Source organism: Ambystoma mexicanum, chromosome 8 (assembly GCF_040938575.1).
Source record: "Ambystoma mexicanum isolate Mex_15411 chromosome 8, UKY_AmexF1_1, whole genome shotgun sequence".
NCBI lineage: Eukaryota > Metazoa > Chordata > Amphibia > Caudata > Ambystomatidae > Ambystoma > Ambystoma mexicanum.
In genome coordinates this window covers 345,544,885-345,572,071 of record NC_090929.1, presented here as the reverse complement: position 1 = coordinate 345,572,071, position 27,187 = coordinate 345,544,885, and the positions used below count along the sequence as shown (strand labels likewise).

Sequence of the window (27,187 nt, the reverse complement as noted above, 5' to 3'; positions counted from 1 at the left end):
GTCAGGGTTTAGAAGTGGCAATGGTAACAAAGGGGCATTTTAAAGCCTACTGGATCCCGGTGCAGGCTCGCCAGCAGGCAGAATGATCTGGTCCTTATTTGGCACAACATGGGGTTGGGCTTTATTTTTGAAAAAGGTGGAAATATCCTTCTGAGAGGACACCTTGTTTTTCTCTGGGCCATTGCTCCCCCTTTTTTACAAGGAGGCAAAGATATGCCATTTTTGGCTATAGTGGGACTCTGGGCTCGTTTATCTTACTTTTTGGTATTTTTCTCAGTGGCCGTGTGAAAGAACTGAGTGTGTCCATGTTGACAAAATTAATCAAGGGAAGTATCATTGGTACAAAAGTAACTTAAGTAACAGTAGGGCACAGCTGCAGGAGGACACTTGTTGCACACCACAATGGATCAACAAGGGTCTCCCCGTATATATGAACTGGGGGTGGGCGATGCTGACAGACTGAGATAAAGACAAATAAAATGGGCAACAGGAGGCATTCAAGTAACAGGTGGCACTGCGGAGGAGCTTTCAGAGGTGAAGGCACTTACCGACACTGGCCCCTCCGCAGACCACAGCAGAAGGAAAAGGAGCACCCCCAGCCCAGACCAACAACCATGCGCGCAAACCCAGGCCCAAGCCCATGCACAGGCGTCAGGCCCAACCCACAGCACTATCAAAGAGCGACCAAACATAGGACTGCAGCCACCAAGCTCACCCACTACAGGCTCCACTAATGAGTCCAACCAGCGGCTCTGTGTGCGATCACCACCACACCGCCCCGGGACCTGGCACACCGTGGACTAAGCAGGGTCGTTCACCGAGCTGCAGCAGGACAGCTTTCCTCTCTCTGCTTGACTGCAACTCCACTCTGCACCTGCAGTCCAAAATCAGAGGAAAGCACCCTTGAACATGGCCAAACGTGCCTAACTGCACCTCACTGCTCACCACTCACTGAGAGACCGAAAGAGGCTGCTTCCAACACACCTAATGGCCTATTGTCATTATGATGTATCTGAACCACATATAAGATCTGTGGCTGTGAATGTATATACCTTTATACCTAAACAGACCTTAATAACAGAAAGAACATGTAAGGTACTTTGAGATAATAATCCTTCCTACTCCCAAAGGTATAATGAAAAGGAAACTAGACATATTGTCTTAACAAGATGTCTTCCTCTGTAACAACGAATTCTAATGATTCATCCTTAAATAACTTTAAGGGACATACATCTACCCTTAAAACCCAGAAGTTACTGAAAAGAACTAACTTTTTTGTTGGGGACTACAAGTCCCATAATCCTAAATGTACTGGGATGAGGAAGAGAGCAGAAGAGTCATGCTGTGGTAGTAGTCAGACAATTAAGCTTAATAGCCCACACTTGAAGGAACCTGAGAGCATAAAAGGCCCCCTCAGGTGCAGGCATTAGAAGGAGCGTAGTAGCAGAGACAGAAGGAAGAAGGCACAGTGTTGGCATTCCAGGCAGAAGTGGGAGAACCAAAGGGGCGCTGTCATTCGGTTGGAGCAGATTTCACCTGCTTATCCTGTTAGGGTCCTGTTCCCCCAAACTTTGAAGTGCGGAGGCTGCACAGCGGAAGGCATGCAGGAAGGCTGCCCTTCCCGGTGTGAGCCTAATTGCGGAGATTGAGCAGCGAGAAGCGTGATGAGCAGCTGCTATGGAGCCGTGGGTCTCAAGAGCTATAAGGGCTCCTTAATTGAGTGGTCAGACCAGAGACACCATCAGCGAGGAAGGGTGTGGGTCCCAAATGAAGTCAGAAGCAGCAGAAGTGGTGCACACATGAAAAAAGGGAAACAGAAGCTAGTGAGTTAAACCTGATTCCTTGCGCGAGCTCTGCTGGCAACAGTATCCAGCTTAAAACTCACTTGCGTATGAGTAGAAGTGAGGGAAAGTTGTTTGTTCATTCCATAAGAATGGGACACTTGAAATGTAGCACTCGCGTGTGATCAAAGTATTTCCATTTCACTTGCGAGAAGAACAAACGCTATGGAATACCAATTGTTAAACTTTAAAACTTGTAAAATCTATGAAGTGGTCGCGTGTGCTTAGTTAAGTTTCTCAAAGTAAGAGTGAATTTAGAATTATCACGCAGACAGAAATTATTTCTGAAGAGATGTCAAGTGTTTAAACCATTGTATTATGAAGTCGGAGAGAGCAAGCATTGCCCAAGCCAATACTATTCCCCTATTGAGCCTGAAAGCAGCCTTTCCCAAAGCCATAGAGCAATTTAAACAATGTTGTGAGCTAAATAACTTTAGCACTGGCCAGGTACAAGTGTGCAAGAATTACCTGAACCAAAAAAAGTGGCATCAAAACTTCTGGGTAATTATTCTGGCTGACTGTTGGCAAAGGGATGAAGGCAATGTTGGGGAAGGGAAAATTGCTACTTATTCTTTGAAGTTGATACAATCTACATTGGCAAAGACTGTAGAAGAAAGAGAGGATTGTATCCTGAAGGCAATTAGAGGTTGCTGGTTGCAGACAGACAAGAGAAGCAAAGAGGCTGCCCCTGTTGAAAAGGGATATTCAGAGGATGAGTGCCATGCCTATTTGAAGGTTTGAACTGTCTAAAAGTGAATCTTGTTATAATCTGTTTGAAGTCACAAAGTACTAAAGCTGTGGTGGTGTATTTGGTTGTCAGTAGATGCAAGACTTCAGTAGCACAAAATAAGTAGAACAGTATGAGGCAAAGGCCAATGACCGCATGATGAACTATTGTAGAAGTTGAAGTTGTTGAAGTGCAAGTAGAAGTACTGTGAAATCATACTGGAAAAGATACCTACTGTAAAGAGAGACATAATAACTGTTAACCAAGAACTGTGTTTCACTAACATTTGCAGAAGCTGTATTTCCTTTGAATTGTGATAATTCTTCTTGAACAGCTGGAAGTTGTGGAAAGCATTGTGGCTAGGAATGTGTTACGCTCACCTGGCTCCCACAGGGGCATTGATCGGACCCAGACAGCTGCGACCTCCTCCAACGTGAAGCGTAGTGCAGGGATGACAGACTGGACTGCCTAATCTCGTCTGCTTGACCCGTAGAAATATTCTCCTTTTGTTTGTAAATGATGAGCTCTCCATCCTGCGTGGAATGCAGGGGCGCGTAGATACCAGTTACTTCACTGGTTTGAGGGTGTTGGAAGAGTTCCGGATGAATATTGACTCCGAGGTTCCAGGCGAGAACCCGTAAGCATAAAGTTCAAAGAGTTCAATATGTCTGATGTTCACTCTTGTACATTCCTTTCTTGTGTTGCAGCTGGGTCCAAGGGAAGATTGTCTTGTGGCAGCTGATGGTGTTCAGGTAAGAGTCTGTATTACCCAACACTGTCCGGCAAAAGATGCGGGTGTTTAAATTGCTGGTTTCTCTCTCCTTACAGGTGCGGCGTAAGAAGTTGCGGTTTGTTACAGAATAATGCCTCCGGTTGTTAATCAGGTAAGTCTATGGTGGAGAGGTTGTATTTGTTGGCTCTCTCGGCTCACCTTATGTTTCTTTTGTCCCCTAGATGGTGGAATTCGGCAGAGAAAATGATGGAGGCTGCGCCGGATCGAAAAATGCTGTGAGGACTGGTGAGTATGGCGCGGCGCTGCAGCTGGCGATGCGACGTGTGTAAAATAATGTCCTTTTCAAGTTTGAAGACGTGATGGATCCGGAATTCAGGTAAGGATTGAAATAATATCTGTTTTCTAACCTTTCCTTCTTCTTTCTTCTATTGCTAGGAGCTCTGGATTTGAGACGGGCGTGGCTGAAGATTGGATGCTGACTGCAGGCAAGGTGAGCGTTACGCTGCTGGATGCAGAATAACACGAAGCATGTTCTTCTGTTCGGGTGTGGTTTAAATAGCCTCCAAAGTATTTCCAGGTAAGAAGTCCCTAGAACCACACCCGAGTAAAAAATAGTCCCAGTCGAAAAATAGTCCCATCCAGGCCTCATGTTGGCTTGGATTCATTTGCAGCATGGTCTGCATGAGGTAAGTAAAGTCTATGAGCCTGCCGCCTATGGCGCCAGGACTGATTTCTATTATGAGCCTTGCGCCTAAGGCGCAAGGACTGAACCCAGACAGCCCCTAGCCGGGGCTGCTGGGGTTTTATTAAATACCTGGATGCCTGCTCCCGGGGCTGATGGGCTTGATCCAGATGCCCGGGGGTAGGCATCATGACAGCACTCCCCCTCAAGGCCCCTCCTAAAGTTGCTCTTCCCCTTGGTCCTGGTTTGTCTGGGAAATTCCGATGGAATTTCTTCACCAACCGAGGTGCATGAACGTGGTCACTAGTTTCCCATGACCTTTCTTGTGGTCCGTAACCCTTCCAGTCGATTAAATAAAAATGTCTTGATTTAACCATCTTAAAATCCAGGATATTCTTTACCTCGAATTCAGGTTCTCCATCTGTTAGGATGGGGTCAAGTGGTTTGGTTAATCTTGTCCCAGGTTGAACAGGTTTTAGAAGTGAAACATGAAAGACAGGATTAATCCGCAAATTAGAGGGTAATTCCAATTTGACGGCCACCGGCTTGATAATGGCCTTAATGGTGTAAGGTCCCAAATATCTAGGATTGAAAGTTCAAGTTCCCTTTAGAGGTATGTGTTTTGTAGCCAGCCAAACTTGATCTCCAATCTTGTATTGTGGAGTTTCACTTCTATGTCGATCAGCATTTTTCTTGCATTTCTCCTTTGCTTGTTTCAAGTGTTCTATTGCTTCCTTAAAGGCTTGTGTAATAGTAGAGTGCAGATGAGTCACTGCAGGCATTTCTAAGTGTTGAGGCGAATCAAGTTCTGAGGTTCGAGGATGATGTCCATATATTGGATAAAAGGGGCTTTGTCCGGTTCCTGAATGTACAGAGTTATTGTATGCGTATTCGGAAATCCATAAAATATCTTTCCTATTGCTTTCGGTTTGGTGTAGCATGCAACGTAGGTATTGTTCAAGAGTCTGGTTGGTCCTCTCCGTCTGACCATCAGTTTGGGGGTGGTGACTGGTTGAAAGCCTTACGTCGATTTGCGCCAATTGACAGCATTTCTTCCAAAATTGCAAAATGAATTGACTACCTCGGTCAGAGACCAATACGGAAGGAAATCCATGGATTCGAACAATGTTTTTGAGAAATTCCTTGGCCAAAATCGAAGCGGAGGTAATCCTTTTAAAGGAATAAAGTGGGCCATTTTGGAAAAAAGATCCACAATAACTAGAATGGTGTTAAATCCATTACACGGAGGTAGATCTGCAATGAAGTCTAAAGACAAGGTGTGCCATGGTGTAGGTGGAATATCCAAAGGTTGTAAAAGGCCAGCTGGTTTTTTCTTCTGACTTTTGTTTTGGGCGCAGATACCACAAGACATCACAAATGTCTTTACGTCCTTTCGCCAGGTGGGCCACCAGAATTGTCTTTTAATTTTAGCTTCAGTTTTAGCGATACCTGGGTGTCCTTCCATAAGGGCATCATGATAATTGGAGATGACTAGTTCTTGTAGTTCCTTGTGTGGTAGAAATAGATGTCCTTGATAGTAAGGCAGGTCATTGATGACTGAATAATCTTGGCCTTTCTTTACCCAGTCCTGCAGGGCTGCTGGATCGAAAAGTTGTTGGATTTTTAAATGAATGTCTTCTAGAGCCTGTAGAGTAGTTATGCCAAGAATTCTTTGTTCTGAAATTATAGGCACCGGTTCCGGGTTCGAATATATTTCTCCCATCCGTATTCGGGATAGGGCATCTGCCTTGCTGTTTTTACAACCTGGTCAATAAGTGATCACGAAATCGAATTCGGCAAAGAATAATGCCCACCGAAGTTGACGCGATGATTGGGCCTTGGCTGTTTTCAAATACTCAGATTCCTGTGATCGGTGATTACAGTGATGGAATGCCTGGCACCGATAAGATAATGCCGCCAAGCCTTGAAGGCGGACTTGATGGCTAATAACTCCTTATCAGTAACTGCATAGTTTAATTCGGGTGCAGAGAACTTTCTTGACCAGAATGCTACTGGATGAAGTTGACCGGTTTTGGGATCCTTCTGGGACAGGACAGCTCCCATGGCTAGACTGGATGCATCGGTTTCAACTATGTATGGAAGCTCAGGGCGTTGATGCTTTAAGACAGGTGCAAACGTGAATTTCGATTTTAGCTCTTGGAAGGCTCTTTCAGCCTCTTCAGTCCACTAAAAACGTTTGTTTTTTCGCAAAAGTGCTGTGATGGGGGTGTACAATATGTGAGAATTCAGGAATGAATCTGCGATAGAAATGAGCAAATCCAAGCATGCTTTGAACCCCTTTAACAGAACTGGGTGATAGCCACTACTTGAGGATTGCGTCCACCTTTCGAGAGTCCATTCGAACTACTTTTGGAGTCAGAATAAATCCCAGGAATTCAACTTCTGTAGAATGAAAAACACATTTCTCCAATTTTGCGCCTAACTTGTGCTGGCGTAGTTTCTCTAGGACTGCACAAACGTGCTTCATATGGTCTGATTCTGAGGACGAGTACACTAGAATATAGTCTATGTATACTACAACACAGACGTCAATGAGTTCACGTAGGACATCGTTCATAAAATACTGGAAGGCTGCTGGTGCATTGCACAACCCGAATGGCATCACCTGGTATTCAAATAAACCGTACTTGGTGCGAAAGGCAGTCTTCCATTCATCGCCTTTCTTTATACGTACCAGATGATATACCCCTCGGAGGTCTAACTTAGTGTAGATACAAGCATCCTATACTTGGTCTAGTAATTCAGGGATCAGAGGCAATGGGTATCGTTTTTTTACCGTAATCTGATTTAATGCGCGGTAGTCTATGCACGTTCTAAGGTCACCTTCCTTTTTAGGCACGAAGAATAGAGCTGAGGATGCAGGAGATTTGGATGGATGAATGAAGCCATTCGCAAGGTATTGGTCCAGATATTGTTGTAGGTGAAGATTTTCGGGTTCCGTAAGGGCGTAGATTCTACTGCATGGAGGTTGTGCACCGGGTACTAGGTCAATTTGACAATCGTATGATCTGTGAGGTGGTAAGGTATTTGCCTGTTCTTTTTGAAAAACATCCTGAAATTCTTGATATTCCTGAGGTAACTGCACAACTGGATTAGTAACGGTGGCCAGGCTTTTGTTCAAGGTTTTTTCCAGGTAACAGGTGTGTGCACAATCTGGGAAGGTCACTCTCTTCTCTCGCCAATCAATACAAGGATTATGTGTTTCCAACCATGGCATTCCCAGAATTATTTGGAATTGCGGGGCCTTGATTAAATCAAACACAACAGTTTCTCAATGCCCATCTTGACCCAACAGTGTCAGCTCAGTAGTGGAATGAGTTACAGGCCCAGAGGCAATTTCAGTTCCATCGACTGTGGTGATGGCATCCGAAGCGGTCTTTTTGCAAAGGGGTAGATTCATCCTTGAGGCCAATTCGTGGTCCATGTAGTTTCCTACGGCCCTGCTATCAATGTATGCCCTTACTGCGTGCATACGTGATGGCTGCCTTGGATCAATTAGGACCATTGGTATAATTAGGTGGGAGGTCTGAGTGTCCTTCTTTAAGCTCGGCAAGTGGACCTCTACGCTTGTCGGGCGTGGTCGTTTCCCGAATCAGGCTCTATTTGACTTTTATCAGCAACTCCTACTACTTTCTTGGGTGGTTTTATAGGGCAATCCCGTAGAAAATGTCCTGCGGTTCCACAGTACAGACACAATTGCATCTGCCGTCTCTTTTCTCTTTCCTTTTGAGTTAAGGGTCCTTTAACCCCCCCCGATCTGCATAGGTTCTGATGCATCTGTTCCTCTGGGGGTAACATTGGGTTTAACCCATACCCGACTCTCGAACTTAGCTCGATCAGCCTTTTCTATTCTGAAGTCGGTGATCTAACTGGACCACTAAGTCTATATATTCTGCGCAATCCTGAGGTGGGTTCACAACTTGAGCCAAAACATCTTTGAGTTCTCCCAGAAGCCCACGATGAAATAATGTAATTTGTTTCTCCTCAGGCCATCCGGTTTCCACCACCAACCTATTGAAGGTTGCGATAGAGGTTAGCAGATCCTGATTACCCTGTCGAAGGGATAAAAGTTTGTTATCCAGGGCCTGTCCCTGTGAATGTCTGGCGAATAGTCTTTCCATGCTTCTTTGAAAACCCTGAAAATCCCGAAGTAGAGGATCATCCTGGTTGACTAGTGGAATTGACCAGTCAGCTGCGCTGCCACTAAGATATGATAGTACAAAGGCTACTTTGGCTTGGTCATTTGAAAAAGCTCCAGGTCTGCATAAAAAGTGCAAGCGGCATTGATTCATAAACACTGCAAACCTTTTTGGGTTCCCAGCAAAGCGTTCGGGTGGAGCTAAAGGAATAGCCCCTGGTAGGATTACTTGCACAGGATTACTCGATGAAACAGGAGCTGGGTTTCCCCCGAGTCCAGGTAGGGGTGTTTGCTCAGCTTGATTTTGCAGCAGTTGTCTAGCAAGATCATCTGTGTGTTCCTTTGACACAATCAGTTCTCTCCTGAGGGCATTAGTCTCTTGGCACGCAGAGTGCACTTCCGCCCTAAATTCCCCTAATAATTGGGCTAGTTGGTCTGTTTCGGAGGTTTCCATAACGCCTGGGTGGGAATTTGTAGATAGGCTTTGTGTTCTGTTACTCTCACCTGGCTCCCACAGGGGCATCGATCGGACCTGGACAGCTGCGACCTCCTCCAACGTGAAGCGTAGTGCATGGATGACAGACTGGACTGGACCGCCTAATCTCGTCTCCTTGACCCGTAGAAATATTCTCCTTATGTTTGTAAATGATGAGCTCTCCATCCTGCGTGGAATGCAGGGGCGCGTAGATACCAGTTACTTCACTGGTTTGAGGGCGTTGGAAGAGTTCCGGATGAATATTGACTCCAAGGTTCCAGGCGAGAACCCGTAAGTATAAAGTTCAAAGAGTTCAATATGTCTGATGTTCACTCTTGTACATTCCTTTCTTGTGTTGCAGCTGGGTCCAAGGGAAGATTGTCTTGTGGCAGCTGATGGTGTTCAGGTAAGAGTCTGTATTACCCAACACTGTCCAGCAAAAGATGCGGGTGTTTAAATTGCTGGTTTCTCTCTCCTTACAGTTGCGGCGTAAGAAGTTGCGGTTTGTTACAGAATAATGCCTCCGGCTGTTAATCCAGTAAGTCTATGGTGGAGAGGTTGTATTTGTTGGCTCTCTCGGCTCACCTTATGTTTCTTTTGTCCCCTAGATTGTGGAATTTGGCAGAGAAAATGATGGAGGCTGCGCCAGATCGAAAAATGCTGTGAGGACTGGTGAGTATGGCGCGGCGCTGCAGCTGGCGATGCGACGCGTGTAAAATAATGTCCTTTTCAAGTTCGAAGATGTGATGGATCCGCAATTCAGGTAAGGATTGAAATAATATCTGTTTTCTAACCTTTCCTTCTTCTTTCTTCTATTGCTAGGAGCTCTGGATTCGAGACGGGCGTGGCTGAAGACTGGATGCTGACTGCAGGCACGGTGAGCGTTACGCTGCTGGATGCAGAATAACACAAAGCATGTTCTTCTGTTTGGGGCGTGGTTTAAATAGCCTCCAAAGTAGTTCCAGGTAAGAGGTCCATAGAACCACACCCGAATAAAAAATAGTCCCTGTAGAAAAATAGTCCGATCCAGGCCTCACGTTGGCTTGGATTCATTTGCAGCATGGTCTGCATGAGGTAAGTAAAGTCTATGAGCCTGGCGCCTATGGCGCCAGGACTGATTTCTATTATGAGCCTGGCGCCTAAGGCCCCAGGACTGAACCCAGACAGCCCCCAGCCGGGGCTGCTGGGGTTTTATTTAATACCTGGATGCCTGCTCCCGGGGCCGATGGGCTTGATCCGGATGCCCGGGGTTAGGCATCATGACAGAATGACACTGATGCTCTTTTGGTGAAGTGAAAAGTCTTATCACCAAGAGGAGAAGCTTTGCTGTTGTTGGAACTTTGGTTGACAAAACGTTACCTTGACATCGAACCATCAACTGAATTGAGACTATTCTATCTACATGGATTTCGTTGTTTCTTTTTGTTGAACTTTAAAGCTTAATTTACCTTGAATCCTGTGGAAGGGAGCTAACACAGGTTATTAAAAAGTCATCATGAAACTGTAAATATAATTGCTGATGTCATTTGAATTGCCATATATTTTTCTACGTATTTTTGATGTTTAAGTATGAGTGCCAGACATCCTCTGTTAGAGTTTTTCCCTGGAGTTTTGTTAGGGATAGTGAGGAGTTTGATACATGGACGTCACAGGGACGTGCGATTGGCATGATGTTATCTAGAGTCACCAAAGTGGCTGGGCAAGCCGAGATTGGTTTTGATCTGATATATTCATGCACCTGGCAGGTCAGCGATCATCGGCATGTATTAGCTCTAGAATTAGCACAGTTATGTGTTGCGTCATTTATAACGCCCCTGTACACAAGTGTTTCTAGGCGCGTCAAGACAAGGTAGGGAGACATAGGGAGGATGAAACAAACAATCTTATTCGGGCTTGTGTCAATCAGATGGCACAAGTGCAGGAGTGGGGGAGAGGAGAAGTGCCAGGGGGAGGGAAAGGGGAAGTGCTATCAGGGCAGCAATGCTCTGATTAAGTGCGGCAGGCACTGGGTAGTGCAAGGAGGCAGGGGACTGTAGGGTTACAGATACAACCCCTAAGTGCGGGGAGCCCCGGAGGCAGTGCAGGTGCTTACAGGTCGTGGAGGAGCCTTGTACCCATTGGGTTCAGAAGGTAGCTCGGTGAGCAGTAAGCACGGCAGACAGGTAGGTCAGCAAGGGAGAGAAAGAGAGAAAGCAGAAGCAAAAAGGAAGATTTTGAGCTGCTTGCGGAACCTGAGGTGGTCCTGCTCGAGTTTGAGAGAGTCAAGGAGGCCATTCCAGAGTGAGGTCCCTGCAGAGGAGAGAGATCTACATCCCACTCTCTGCCTGGAGAATCGTCTGACCATCAGAGTTGGAGGTAGCTGAGCGAAGGGCTTGAGAAGGAAGATGTTTAGGAAGAGAGAGTTGGATGTAGTGCGGACCCCAGCCCCAGAAAGCCTTGTGGACAGTACAGAGGATCTTCAACTTGATTCTTGCAGCCACTGGTAGCCAGTGGAGAGATTTCAGGGCTGGAGAGATGCAATCCCTGGGCTTGAGGCCAAGAACACATCTTGCTGTCCTGTTCTGGATTAGTTGCAGAGAGTAGAGGAATGCAGGTTGAGAAAGAGGCTGTTGCGGTAGTCCAGCCTAGAGAGAACCAGGGCTCTGGGGACAGTGAGCTTCTGGGGGAAGATAAGAAAAGGAAGAATACCTCTGAGGAGGTGCATCTGGTGGTTGGACTTCTTAGAGAGGTCCGTGATGTGAGGCGAGAAGGTGAGAGTGGAGTCAAAGATGGCCAAGGTATTTTGCCTCACAGGAAGGTGCAGGGAGAGGGCCCAAGGAGGGCGGCTAGAGCTTAAGAGGGAAAGTGGGAGCAGGGGTCCCAATGAGGAGTATCTGGGTCTTGCTGGCATTGAGGCAGAGATCATTGCAGGTGCACCATTCCTGAATCGTGGATAGACAGTCAGGGAAGAGTGAGGGAGGAGGGGAGGCAGAGGGGAGCCTGAAGGAGTGCTAAATGTCAATCGCATAACACTGAAAGTTAGAGGAGAAGGTAAAGATGAGGTGGGCCAAAGGGGCCACGTAGAGGTTGAACTTGTTATTCAAGTAACAGATCGAGCAATCAAATGACCCATAACTGATTTGATGAGCCAGTTGCAGTTTCACTGTACCGGCTGTGTGTACCGGCTGTGTGTACCGGCTGTGTGTACTTACACGTGCATGCTTTAATCTTTGTGATACGCATATGCTACTGCCAGGATCAACCAGGTAGCCAGGTAGCCATGCAAATGCTTGAAACAGCCAAGGCCGGCTAAGCCGTCCAACCCTAGACGGACCAAATGCACCAAATCAATTCCATGGATTGCTGGCAGGAACACAGACAGTCTGCCCTGCAAGTTAGCCAAGGTTCTCTTGCCAGCCAGGCACCCTACTGACCGGGAAAAGTTGGCTTCTTGGAAGAACACCAACAGTGCTTTTTTTGTTTCACCCCCACCCACCCCACCATGGGCCAGCAGGGCGCCCCCAGCAGGCCAAGCTCTGCTGGGACATTGCGTGGGGCACAGCCCTTGGTCTGCTTGAGGGGTGCAGGGGAGTGGTTTCACGAGAGAGCCCGGGTGGGAAAGTGAGAACCAAGTGGAGCGCAGACAGGAATCCAGGGGAAGGTGACCAAGCATTCTTGTAATCTGTGTACCCTGGGTGACTGAGGGAGAGGTCTGGACAAAAGTGTCGAACCTCTTGTAGACCCAACTGGAGGAACGTTTTAAATTGGCACCCATTCGGACCTCCAGAGCAGCATGGCCATCTTGTCCTTCCATTCATTCCTATGGCCAACTACCAGATAGCCGCGACTTGGAGCGTGGCCTCTGGTAGTGCTATGCATGCCAGTGGCCATTAGCAAGGCAGGTGCCCAAGGGATGGGGCTGTCCCCCCCCCAGCCCCTGGCCGTGCTGGAGTTCTGGCCAAGGAGCAATAGAGCTTTTCCCTCCGAGGAGGGCTGAGAACCCCGCTAGGCAAAGGTATCCAGCCTCCTTATAGAGCCCCCTGAAGATACATTTCAAATTGATGCCCATCCATAGCTCTGGAGCGGACCAGCATTCTGGTCCTGCCATTCATTCCTATAGCCAACCACCAGGTGGCCAGGCTCGGGCACAGCCATATGGTGGTGCAATGGGGGGCAAGGGGTTTTTGCTGCAGAGCCCGGGTTGGGCAGCGAGAACTAAGTGGAGTGTAGACAGGACCCATTCACACTGTCTACTGTAATCCGAGGGAAGGTGACTTAAGTTTTCTTGTAATCTGTGTACCCTCGGTGACAGAGTGGGAGGTCTGGGCAAAGTTTCCAGCTTCCTCATAGACCCAACTGGATAAAAGTTTGAAACTGGCACCCATCCAGACCTCCAGAGCATGCCGGCCATCTGATCCTGCCATTCATTCATATGGCCAACTACCAGAAGGCCGGACTCGTAGCGCCGCTATCTGGTAGTGTAATGCATTCCAATGGGCCTGGGCTGGAAGGGCCCCTGGCACCCTGGAAAAGGAACAGTAAGCCGTCCATGCTCCCAACCAGGGAAGCAACAAGCAAGCGGTTGGCCCCGGAAAGGTGGGCCTCTCTGAAGAGCTCCAAAGGCTTCATGCAGGGCTCCCACCCCTAGCAGGCCGGCTGTGTTGGGACACCTTGTAGGGAACGTCCTTGACTGGGTTGGTGGGGGCCAAGTGGGTGTCACCACAGAGCCCAGGTGAGGCAGCAAGAACCAGGTTGAGCACAGACAGGACACATTTACACTATACTGTAATCCGAGGGAAGGTGACTAAGCTTTCTTGTAATCTGTGTGCCCTTGAAGACAGAGTGCAAGGTCTGGACAAATGTTTCCAGCTTCCTTATAGACCCAACTGGAAAAAAGTTTGAAATTGGCACCCGTCCAGACCTCCAGAGCAGGCCAGCCATCTGGTCCTGCCATTCATTCCTTTTATTTATTTATTTTATTCAGCATTTGTAAGGTGCTTATACATCAAGTAAATTGTGTCTTAAAGCACCCACAGGGCCACAGGGAGCGTACAAGGGAGTGGAAACCAAATAAACAATGAAGATAGAGGCGGACCTCCTGGCCTTGTGAGCATTCAGAAGATGCAAGTCCTATAGCAAACTACCAGAAGACTGGGCTCGGAGCATGGCTATCTGGTAGTGCAATGCATTCCATTGGGCCCGGCTGGAAGGACCCCTGGTGCCCTGGCAAAGAAGTGGTAGGCCCCATGGAGGCACAGGGACTGCCGCTGGGCAGGGGGATGGTCAACCCATGGATGAGACAGTTACCCAAGGGAGGGGGCAGCACGCCCGGCCGTCGTGGAGCTCTGGCCTGGGAGAGATAGAGCTTTTCCCTCCAAGTTTGTGGCGGGCCCCCCTCCTCCGGGATGCCCCTGGAACACTGCTGGGCAGGGGGACAGTCGACTCCCATGCGAGGCAGACGCCCATGGGAGAGGGCAGCAACATGGGCCGTCCTGGAGCTCTGGTCAGGGCCCGTTGGAGCTTTTCCCTCCAGGCAGGAATCGGGACCAAGCTGGGGCGCCCCAGATCCGCTGCTGGGTAGGCGGATAGTCATCCCACATGCAAGGCATGTGCTGAAGGGACAGGGCAGCACACCTGGCCTTCCTGGAGCTCTGGTCAGGGCCTGTTAGAGCTTTTTGCTGCACAGAGGAACGGGAACCCTGCCGGGGCATGCGGGGACCTCTGCTGGACAGGGCCATACATACCTGCCAAGTTTCCCTGTTACATACAGAATCTTTGAGCAAGTCCTGGCTTTTTCTCCTCACTGCAGGCTGGGACTTGTGTTCCCACCTTTGCAATGGGAAAAACAAAACTACAAGTTTCAGCATGCAATTGGAAGCAACAACCAGGACTGGCTCAAAGTGTCATGAATGGAACTGGGAAACTTGGCAGGGCGGGCAAGGTGCTGCCTAAATTTTCATACTTTGAATTGTTGACATTGAGTCAGGTAAATAGTACTAATAGTTGGTTATTTTCTACATTTTTGCTTTAGGAATTGAAATCGTGAACATACATATTTTTGGAACAAGTAGTATCATTGGCCCTGAAGATGGACTGTTGTAAAGTCCGAAACGCGTTGGCAATACACTAAAAAATCCTGATGCTATTTTGGATTGTGACTTTAAACCAAAGACCTTTATTTATATAAGTTAAGAGGTTAAAGAAAGTGTGCTACGTCTATGTCTATGTCTACAAGAACTTCCCATTGACGCAGGATGTCACACTGTTCTCAAGCCAAAAAAAGGCGGACGCTACACCCTTAATGTTATGTTATGGTTTAAGTAAAAATTGTTGTTTCAGCTTTATAATTGAAATTCTCTAAAACAAAGCCTGTGATATGAACTTGCTCTGCTTTACTTTTTTCTTCTTTTTTCTTTTTGTTTGAAAAAACATTCACAAAGAAATCTAACTGATTAAAATAACCAACAGAGGGTACTTTTTACTTTTGTAAAAGCTTGGGTCATGAAATCGGTCTCATTGACAATGTTGATCTGTGAAACTGCAGACTTTTGAATGTAATTAAGTGTCTAACGCACACAGACACTAACATTTGATGAAATTATCATTAAGCCTAGGGTTGTTAGCCATTGATTTTGGCTCCCCTCTGGTCTTAGTACTCTAATTCCCGAACCTAAGAAACTATAAGACACACAGACCTTAAACTGCAAGGAGTAGGGTTCTCACCGAACTCCACCTACTTGCTACACTTACTTGGGATTGAATTCCACTTGGAGTGCACTGAGGGTTGGCAGGTAGCAATACATCCCTTTTTTCCCCTAGCTGCCTAAATTGTGCCCCATCACAGGGAGAACCAATGGGGGACACAGCCTAGAAGAATATGGGGGAATGCCAAAAGCACTCCAGTCGCTGACCCCCAAATGGAAAATAATAATCAAAATGAATTTTGACTCTGGCACTTGCAGGAAGCTTTCCCCGAGTGCTAAATGGAGCCAGATCAGGCAACTATCTAGCATGTACAAAAAGATGATCCAAGGAAACAAATGGAGGAAAATCACAGCAAAATAAAAGACATTTGGGGGAATGGGACAATGTAAGGAAGCCAACATCCACTAAAGTTCTTCTTTAATTTGCTGGATCTGCAAGAAACAAGGTTGTAAATGCTATGCTGCTCGATTGCCTCATTTTAAACGATATGAATATGAGCGCCAACAAATTGCAACCATTGCGCAGCTAACAAAGAATCTATAATTCACGTACTCCTCCTTTGCGCATTCGATAATGATCTGCGCTTGAAATCAGAAAGCATACGTCATGTGAAACCAGCCGTGGCCTTTTTGCCCGCCAAGTCTTTGCCAGTAGTCATGAATAGAGTGTCACACATCCTGCGTCTGACCACCCCAAATGCTGCTAGTTCTTACGCTAATAGTACAGCATCATGTCCGGGAAAAGAAGATATTGAGATGCACCCAGACAAAAAGGGTTTTAGATTCTCTTCTTCTGTTTTTTTTCTTTTTTCTTATCCTCCCTCTTCCTTTTTACAAATACCTGATCACATGTTATATTTTGTTCAGTGTGTTTTGCTATCGAAAAGCCTTTAAAAAAAAAAAAATTCTATTTCCAGAACACAATCGAGCATATGCCTCATTACAAGTCCGGCGGTAACCCTGCCGGTGATACTGGCGGGTTGCCGCCGGACTCGTAATATTTTACTGGCGCCTGAATTCCCGATGCCACCGGGAGATTACAACTCCGATGGCCCAGGAAGTCAGGCGCTGGTATAATGTATGACCCCAATCCCATAGAGTCCAATAGGACTCTATGGGAGTGGGGACACGGAAGAGCCGGCACCGTTGTTAACGGTGCTGGTGCTTTCGTGTGGAGTCTGCTTACCATGGCCGCTGTGCCCCGCAGGCTCAAACTTGACAGACACAGTGGCCACAGCAGGCAGGCCCGTAGTTTGCCGGTCAGTAAACAAGGGTGCTGGTGAGTTTACTGGCACCCTTGATTCCGGCCCAGCAAACTTATAATGAGGCCCAGTCCAGTCCATGTTCACCTTTCAAACTACCCTCACCCTCCGGTGCAGAGATAAGTAACACAAAATTATAACAATTTAACAATCAACAACATACTATTCAAGCCTAGACGGAAGGCATCCCATAATTCCACTGTGCCTAGTAATCATTTTCAATTTGCCAACACGGGAGGAATATTCTAGGCACCACTCAAACCATAAGAGGAACTACCCCATTATCTCACAGACAAGTTTTTTTTTTTTTGTGGAGTTTACAGTTTTTTATTTGACAAACAGAGCTGCACAGACAAGGGGACAGTCTACTCGTTCTCCTCACTGCGCAATCTGGCATTTGGATTTGTGAGATTGATGGCGAGCTGAGCAGCCCTCTCTACGATGGTCTTGCGATTCGGTTTTTGGATGAAACATTGTGGGCGATCTCAGCACAAAAAGACTTGTTACTCATCATGAGCACTTCCAGTTCCTTCACGTTGTGTACCAGAAACTTGCGGAATCCAGACGGTAACATGTGCTTGGTCCGTTTATCGCTACCGTAACCAATGTTGAGCATCAGAATCTGTCCCTTAAACCTCATGCAAACTCTGTTATGAATACCCCTTGGTTTACGCCAATTTCGCTTAATCTTAACATAACGATCAGACTGGTGACGAATGGCTCTCTCTTCCTTCAGCCTCTCGACTGAACTCACAGAGAGGTTTGTTTGAGGCCTATTTAGTTGTGAAGTTTTTTTTACCGTATTTTACAGCAAATGTAGATAGGGAAGGGGGTCAGTTTAGGTATTTAAAAAGGGTTTGCAGGGGTCTCCCCCCTCATTTTCTGTTGTAAAATGTGGTAAAAAAACAATTCCACCAAAAGGGCCCCGAGCAGATTGCTGTGAGGAAACAGCATAGATCCACCATTAACCCGCCTTTAAGTGTTTACATAGACATTTACAACTATGAATCCACCTTTCCACCATACTTCTGTAAAAGAGGACCATTCCCACTCTTGGGAGGACCAATCTCCATCTATTCATGACGTAATGTGTTCCATTACATATATCTCGTTGACCTTGGCCGCCTATTCCCTTTGAGTCTGTAAATCTTTTCTTTTCCAGGCGGCCGCTAAGCAAGCTCTGGCGGCTAATAGCGTGAAATGAGCCCCATGCTGGAGGCATCTCCAGCCCCCCTCATTGTCCTCAAAAGCCAAATAAGACCAGGATAGCGTCCTGCTTTCTATCGGTCCCATCTATCCATATGATCCAGTAAGCCTGCACCCTGTCAAAGGGCCAATAGATATGCCAGTACGTATCTCTTTCACCCCATTTCCGTCAACACCACAGACTCACTGCTGGGAAAACATTTGATAGCTTTACCTTGTCATACTGCTACCTATGTAATAAATGTACCCATTTAATTTTTTATAACACACTATTGACGTCTTATGGGCCCCTCTGCACATTCTGCTCTGTAATTTCTCATCCACTTCCCTACCCAGGTCTCTTTCCCATTTACTTTACAAACCCTCAGTGTCTTTACCCCTTGCCATTTTCAAGGTGGCATACAACCTCAACATAAACCCGTTAGTTTATAAGTATGTATCCAATGTTTTTTCCTTTGGGGTAAGGTCCCTTTGGATTTCAGACTTCCACTTCTCCACAGTCAGGACCCCCTTCAGCTGCAAGTAAGAAAACACTGAAAGATTACCGATATTCAGACTAGCTTCCAGGTCCTGTATAGAGATATATATAGATATATTTCCCCCTCACCCACAACTGACCAACCCTTTCCAGCCCTGCCTCCAACCATTTTTGAAATCTCAAAGGGTCCGTGAAGTCATCCCGCACAGGTGGAGCCCATATGTGACTCAACGGGATGCTCATGTGGTGACCTCTCTCATCTCTGGTTGCTTCCTCCAAATATTCCATATCTTTTTTTTTTTTTTTTCTTATTTTTATTGGTTATATTACAAACCTTTAAAAAATAAAAAAAAAAAGAAATAAAAGAAAACCAAGCTAAAATGTATACATTCATCTCAAATCAATACAAGGCCTCCTCCCTTCATCTATTTCCCATAACATAGTCTCGGGTGCAGACCTCACGACATCCCAGCGATCAGGTCCACCGAAATATCGTGTAGACGATCTTTTATCACACGAAGGAAAGAAACCAAAGCATATAACAACACTCTGTTTGACCCATCAAACAGAGCTCTCCACCAGTCATCACGAGTGAGGCACTGAAAATTCATTGTTACTGGGCTGAAGATGTTAACTCTCTCAGTCTCAAACTTGGGGCACATTATGATTAGATGTTTAAGTGTTTCTTTTGTGGAGGAACAGAATCGACACACAAGGTCCGAGTCCGGAGATTGAGACCAATAGCAAAGACGTTCTTTAGTTGTCATAGCATTCAGCCTAAACTGAAGGTAGGCGGCCCAAGCCCACTGGTCCGGGAAGCAAGCTAAGTATGGAGGTACATATCCATATGCTCTTGCCTCGGCCGGCACTTCACGCATGGACTTAGAATTAGCTCTTTTGTCACAAGTCTGGATCCAGTCATTTCTCCAAAGCTTTAGTTTCGCGGCATCTGGATTTTCAAGCAGCAATTGCATCGTAATATCGTACGAGCTAAGCACATCATAGCATATCTTGTTCCATTGAAATGCAATTGTAGGTGCTTTGGCGAACTGTAGGCTGTGTAGAATCTTCATCTGAGGCAATACGGTGTTAGAGTTTACTTTCCTAAAAATGCTTAGAAGATTCCAAGCGACTCTTGCTTGCATGGATATGTAACCAAGTTCGTATCTAATACAAACAGTGGAGGTACCTTTAGGGAGATGGAGAACCCTGGTCCAGAAGATGTTTTCTAAAGAATTCCACACTTCAAACCCACAACCAAAGGCGTTTTCGCCAGCATAAATCAGAGACGGTACCACCTTCTGCTGAAAGAAGGTTAACGTCGGTCTTAGAGTAAATTTCCCAAATTTTTTGTTGATTATGACTGCTTGGCACGCCAATTGACGGCATTTTTTCTTGACTGAGTTCACCCAGGGAGCGTCATTTCTGCTGGCACTTAGTTGCATTCCTAAGTAACTGGTGTTAAGGACGCGTCCAATGGGTTCTTTGTTCACGTACCATTTGAATTTCTGCCGGTTCGAATTGGATCCTTGCAGTCTTTCAAGGACCATTATTTCGCATATCCCTCTATTGATAACCAACCCGTTATCTATTAGGTATTTTTCCACGGCATTTAGTTTGCGCTGTAGACCTATCGGAGTTGAGTCTATCAGAATGATATCGTCTGCATAGACTAAATAGTCCACATGGGAGTCATGGAGTTTTGGCGGGAAAGTGCGTAGGCCACTAAATACGTCCTTGATATCGGATATGTACAAGTTAAATATAGTTGCCGCGAGCGGGCAACCTTGTTTGACATCTCGGGAGGTGTCGATGGGTACAGATAGATTACCCTTTTGATCTAGGCGGACTCTAACGGTCGTGTTCGTATGTAGTTCATGAATGGCAGCCAGCAGACTTGCAGGGCAGTTCCATTTGGTCAATTTAGACCAAAGTAATTCTCTGTTAATACTGTCGAACGCCTGAGACAAGTCCACCAAGGCGAGATAAATCTTGGAATTAGATCGCAAAGCTTCCATTTTCAATAAGTTTAGTATTAAAAGGTTAATGCCGCAACCCAAGCCTTTGACGAATCCAGTTTGTCTAGTGTCCATCTGATTGCACTTTGTTAACCACTCCGTCAGTTTTTATTGGAGGAGAGTGGCATAGACCTTGCCCAATACATCGAGTAGTGCAATTGGTCTATAATTCTTGGGATTACGACGATCACCTTCTTTGAAGATAGGTATGATCACTGCTGATTTCCAAGACAAAGGGGTCTTGCAGTTGTTGACAATTCTTTTGAACAGTAACTCACAAAAGGTAGTCCATAATTCAGGTTGGAGTTTAAGCGTAAAGTTCGTTAAGCCATCAGGTCCGGGGGCTCTTGAGTTGTGCAGGTTCCTAATGACTCTCAATATATCCTCATAATCAAAGACCAAGTCCCAATGTGGCAGCGTTGGAGGACTCCAGTCAACGACCTCAATGTTGTTACAAAAAAGGTTGGCATAAAAGGATACCCACTCGGACTCAGAGACCAGGTTTGCCTGGAGAGCATGTTGAGGAGCAAAGTTGTCATTTATCAATCTCCAGTATTCAACAGCATTACAGCTCTTCATTTTTGATAGCATCAGCTCCGCATCATTCTGCAGCATCATAGCTTTATGGGACTTGAGCCAGTTCTTGTAGCTTTGTTTGAAATTTCTTACAAGCTGTCTTGATATTGGGCAAAATCTTCCTCGGGGCCAGCCCTTTGAGAGCAAAAATACCCAATTCAGCCCAAAATACAGGTTCTATTGTGCTGAGCAGTGATCTCATGCAAGTGACAAATGACACCCTCAAAGTGTTATTAGCATATTTATTCTAAGCAGTGAATTTCATATACATTTGGGATTCAAGTTACAGAATATTACAAGGCATAACACTTAGAGCAATGCAAAATATAGTGAAACATGGAACTTAGATAAACATAGAGAAACATAGAGAAATATAGAGAAACATAGAGAAACACAGTCTTACGTCCCTTTAATCAGCACTGGGGAGACCTTGGGCCCTCATAAGCTAGCTGTAAACAAGCCCCGCTCAGAGGACAATGCTGAAGGACACCGTATGAGCCAATGCCGGGCACCTGTTTCTGCACGAATCAAGTCCACAGGCGATCTCCCCCTGATCCATGTGTGCATGGATATTTTATAACTTCTTGCTGTCAGTCACCATGACGCACAGTTCCAGAACTTTCCCTGTGCAACTGGCTCATGGAAAAAACCCAGCTCTCTCTGAGATGCTCCCTGCTCGCTCCTACCCCCTCCCTTGTTCCCATCTGCGCTGGCTGAGGAATGTCTTATCAGTACCTTCCCAGAGAAAAGGAAGATTAGCTTGGAGCCAGGGCCAACGTTAGTGAGGCTGAATATTCTAAGGGAAGCAGGGATGTATTAACCCCATCTGCAAGCTCTAAAAGGCATGCACTCATAGCTTAGTGTTTATAGCGCTTAAGACTGGCTATCTAAGCGCTATATAGGTGCCATGATGTTCCAAACACTCCAAAAACCTATTAGCTACATAGCTGGGGGCCCTCCCTGCCTGTCTATCATATTCCTTGTAGCTCACTACTGCATAATGGAAGTGCTACAACAGACTACTGTCAGCATTTTTAGCACATACTTTGAATACACTATTGGCTTTCAGCGGCTAATGCTGTCATCTAAAGCCCTGATTGGCAAGGTTGCAATTTCGTGTATCACTACATTCCACCCCTATTCAACGTTTGTGCGACAAATGCTGACTAATACCTATCAACATAGTATTTAGTGCAGTGATAAAGACCTAGGGGCTTTGCAAGAGGTTTAAGCAAACTATCTTCTAGCGGTTAGTTAGCGTGGCATGCAAGGTAAAACACTACCTAAACAAAAATGTACACAAAGTGAACAGTGACATATACCCTTGCCAGAACCTGGCCTACACAAAAATACCTACGCCAAGTGAACATGGACATTTACTCTAGCCAAAACCTGGCCTACACAAAAATACCTAAATCAATTTTGTATAACTGATTGTCAGTTAAAAAGCAGCATGCAGTTAAAATGTCAAGGCAATCCAGTGTAGTCTAATCTACAATGCACTATTGCATTTATGTATGGTTACCAATTCTAAAACCTGGCAGCCTTTCACCCTAAGGGCCTACCCTCCCCCTGATCCCAGGGCATTCAAGCGTGACTATGGGCTGTGTGACTAGACACTTCCCCCAGGTAGGTGGAACCCAACCAGAAACCATCTAATTTCTTGAACAAGGTGAACCCATGGGCACCAGGTTGTCTAAATAAAAACAATTCTACTAATTTACATCAAAGCATGGCATGTGTTATTCATGCAATCAAAAGCAAGCAATTCAATCCATATGTATGCTGGTAACTGTAGCTCTGCGTGCCAGTGTGTGGAGGATGGTCGCCCCCACCCAATAAAAAGCCAACACCTGCTGATTTAACAATGTTTGCCATACAATGCATTGTGTGTATTTAGCAGTCTTGTTGACCTGCCCTATGGCAGACAAAAATGTACTGTTATCTTCAATTGGCTGTCAATACTTGTAGCAGTGCTGGGCATATCAATGGGCCCCACTAGGCCAGAAGTTCTATAGCAGAGCTGGCATCAGAACCCATAGTGGCTAGCTTATTGTGCACAGTTTCTATGTCACAAGCATATAAAGCTCCTGCAATTAATGAATCTAGCTCCCTAGCTACGCGCACTCTAGTGATGGGCCATAGAAATGGACTCCATTTGTAGCAGCTTGGTAGTACTAAGGAAACATTGCCTCATGATAAATCTATGTCTAAGTGTAGCACTGTAATAATGAAGGTGTGCATTACCAGTCTACAATTTACATGTTGTCTTACTACTGGAAAATCTAACAGGTTTACAGTGTCTACCTTCTGTGACTTGGAGAATACCCTTCTTCAAGTGGGATATCTACCATATACAATATTAACTTTAGCCACAAACACCATACTACTATCCGGCAGTGGCTGTTTCATCACACCATGGAAAAAATTCATTTAGTCAAGTTATAGTTCATTAAATCTTGGCGAGAACACTCGCTGCAGTTCTTGGTCAGAAAAACATCACATTAGACAAATTAAACAAATGGTATCCATTCAGTGACAAAAGATGCCTGACAATGTGCCAGGCCAGTACTCTAGCAATTCCATGTGGATACTCATTTGCAGCGCTTTTCCAAAGAATTATTCCAAATGTTTACAATCAAAAGGTGACTCTTTGCATTAGTGTGCTGGAGACAGCTGTCCCCACAAAAACATGAAACTGGTTGGTTTAACAAAAAACCGTGTCACACTCTGTGTCATAAAATCAAACATCAAGTCAGTCATGGTTTCATTTACCTGCCTTAAGCTGGCTGTAAAAGTATCCAGTGTTTCAAAGATTACCATTTCAAATTATAGCTCATACACTTGGCAGCATTACTTCAATTAAGAATCTTAACCTACGCACAGGTGACTTTGATGTGCGCACCCATCTTATCTCAAAATAAATTACGCTCCTGCTTGCATAATTCTGCTGCCCCAACAGTTCATAAATCATTCTCCTGCCTACGTGCAATGTAGAATATTTTTTTTTTCAAAAAACAAAACATCTCTGGTTAAAGCCATTCAGTTGGAAGAGTAAAACCATTTGGTTTTTTCAGATTCATCTCAACAGTGCATTTAGAAACCATTTTTCAATGTGTTAGCATTCAATTGCTGTGTCACACAGCTGTATGTGGTGCCTGATGTTACAGTCCACAATTCATTGTCCATAGTCCTTTAAACAAGAAAGGGCAAAACATGTCATTTAAATGTGTAGCATCAAATACTTGATAATTAGCCAAGTCTGCATCGTGCCAGTTCAGCAAAGTTATTACTCTGTTGGACACTATTCGCAGGTTACAGCATTGAGTGCGGTGCAGGGCACGTTAAAGTTGAAATAGCATGTCGCAGTGGCTCGCTTTCTCTGAGAATGCGTCTGACCCTTCTTTGATCAGTGTCACCCACAAACTGCACATTATCTTCCTATATTATGAAATGTCTTGTCGTGCTTTGCCTAGGCAAAATACAAACAGAAATGTTAGGATGTCATCAAAACTTCAATATCAGCGTTATCCACCCCTTCCCATAATACCACCCCCATCTTCAAAAAGTCTCATCAGGTAACTACACACTTTGTCATTGCTACTGCAATTATTTATCACCTTTCTGCATGTTTCTGGGGGCTTATTTACACTCAACCATACGGGGTGTAACTGCCTAATCACAAACTCATTTGTGCAATGCAATCATAGCTGGTCAATGGTACCTCAGACTGATCTGTGCTTTTACAAAGCCATATAGTAAGTACCCAGGTCGCACAATGCTTTTCTTTTTCACCAAAGCGATCACCAATGCCAGGCGCCAACTTGCTTCCAGTGTCCCATGATCTTGGTTTAGGTTGCCCTGCTGGCATCACTCCATTTTTCAAAGGTAAAATCTTTCAGTATTTATCTTTCTTTTCTTAGCAGTGTCTTTTCAAGCCTCTGGTTTTTTCACTTGTCATCATTTTTTTTTTCAAAGGGCGTTTGCTGTTTTTGAACCACTCCTTTGAGTGCGATAGTCTGAGTCAGTTTCTTTTGTTGCTTCAACAAATCATTCATTCTTGCACTAAGCCGTGTGGCTTCTGGATCATGGCTAATGTGCAGTGTTCATGTTTTACTTCAAAGCCCCGCTCTGCATGTTGTCTCTTGCAAAACGGCTAAGCACTTTTGTCAGTTTTGCTTCCATCTGGAAGGCCATAATGTCTTTGTCAGTTACTCCATCCCCTGGCAATGTAGCTTGCAGTTTGCCAGATGTGTATTTTCTCTTCTCAAAGCGCCTAGAGGTTTCTTCTCCAGTGCACAGCGCTTTACTTCAGTTCACATCACATGGAGCATTGGAATGCAGTTTGCACAGTAATATCTGTTGGAATGGGCAGCTGTCTTTTCTTGGCCCATTCACAGATGCATAGGTAAATGTTCAGATGTGATGTGCCCGTCTGCCATCCTGCATGAAGCCTTTGCTCCGTACCACAGTTTACTAGGCAAATTCTTTACTTTTTGAACAGCTCTCTGTTTTTGCTCCCCCTTCCTCAGGAATGCAGGCATGTTTATCTTTCGTGTGCACCTGGCAGCGCCATTAGCACGCAGCTTATCTCTTTTGCCTATAACTCTTATACTGTGGCGGCTTCACTCGTTTCAGACAATTCATCCAGATTAACTCTTTCTTGTACTGTTTCTGCTTTTGTTTGCCTTCACGCACCTCGCCCAAGACAGCTTCAAGGCACAAGCTCTGCACACACAGCAAGACTCTTGTTTTCAAAAGCGGCACTTTTCTTGTCATTTTTCTACTCCATGTAATTTTGCAAAATGTCAAAGCGTCTTTTTTTTCCTTGTAATGTGCGATCTTTCAAGAGAACTCACAACCCATTAAATCTTTGTGCTATCTTATCACACACAGATGTTTCATTCTGTTGTACCATTGCCAAACTATAACCACTCAGTTCAGTGCATTTAAAAAATAAAAATGCCATATTTAGTGCAGCTCCCTGCACGTTTTTTTTCTGCAAGAACAACCCACACTCTATTGCTTGTGGGCTGTTTAATGTGTCAACAACATTTTTCCCCATGTATCACAGTCAACAGGTCACTATTTTCAAAGCATACATCACTTTTGAGGCAACAGCACAAATCCATGGCATAGCATGGGGACAGTCAAAAATACTCCAGGGGCAATTTAGAAAAATATAAATTGTTTTTCCCCCCAACCATTGCAAGCTGGTTCTGCAATTTCAAATCAGTACACAAAAATCGAAAATCCAAATAACATTCACTCACTTTCCTTTTAAGTGAGTCTCTCACCCAATAAAAGCATGGCACAGCCTAAAATGCAATATAACCATTTTAGTGTGTTTCCTTTAAACAGAATTTGCCACCATTAGCACATGGAATTTTACAGTTGCCAAAAGAAAGAAAAAAAACTCTTTAGGCTCTCAGCACAGATGTTACTCATTCTCCTAAGCATGGCTCATTCCCCTTCCTCATTATTCAGGAATGCCAACCCTTCAAAAGCATACATCAAAAAAGACGAACCTTCGCCTCCGAACATTACAGCCCCCACTCGCTAGCACACTGGGGCTGAGTCAATGGTTAAATCACTATTCACAATTTGCATGTCAAATTCTTGCAATTATTTTTCCTGCCCTCATGACAGAATAGAGATGAGAACTCCGTCTCATTATGCATTCCAAATTACAACTTTAAACTGGGAAACCACATGATAAAATTCTTTTTCTAATTGAGCATACATCTTTCTTAACCATTCATCGGAGTGCTTTAAACAAAGCCATTTCCCGCTCGTTTATTGCCTTGTACTCCCTGGCACCAATCCCATGAAGGGAGTCTTAACCACACAAGCTATCGGCCACGGCAAGCCGACACAACATTGCTGCCTTTTGAAGTCTCAGAGCTGCAGTGAGACCATCAAGGAAATGCGACAGCCTGCTCCCCACTCTACACTGTGTTCTCTCACACCATTTGTCATGTCAGCATGGCACTGCTCTTCACAATCCCACAAAGCTGCCACCAAATGTCTTGATATTGGGCAAAATCTTCCTCGGGGCCAGCCCTTTGAGAGCAAAAATACCCAATTCAGCCCAAAATACAGGTTCTATTGTGCTGAGCAGTGATCTCATGCAAGTGACAAATGACACCCTCAAAGTGTTATTAGCATATTTATTCTAAGCAGTGAATTTCATATACATTTGGGATTCAAGTTACAGAATATTACAAGGCATAACACTTAGAGCAATGCAAAATATAGTGAAACATGGAACTTAGATAAACATAGAGAAACATAGAGAAATATAGAGAAACATAGAGAAACACAGTCTTACGTCCCTTTAATCAGCA

The 27,187-nt window shown here is 45.2% G+C and overlaps 1 long non-coding RNA gene across 1 annotated transcript in view; it reads right to left on the bottom strand.

The window, feature by feature from the left end:
- Positions 1-21,080: 21,080 nt before the first annotated feature.
- LOC138471924 (uncharacterized) overlaps positions 21,081-27,187 on the bottom strand; it is a 743,124-nt gene continuing 737,017 nt past the window's right edge. Inside the window, exon 5 of the long non-coding RNA XR_011268534.1 lies at positions 21,081-24,312. This is a non-coding gene — a long non-coding RNA (uncharacterized lncRNA). The remainder of the gene's footprint in view (positions 24,313-27,187) is intronic.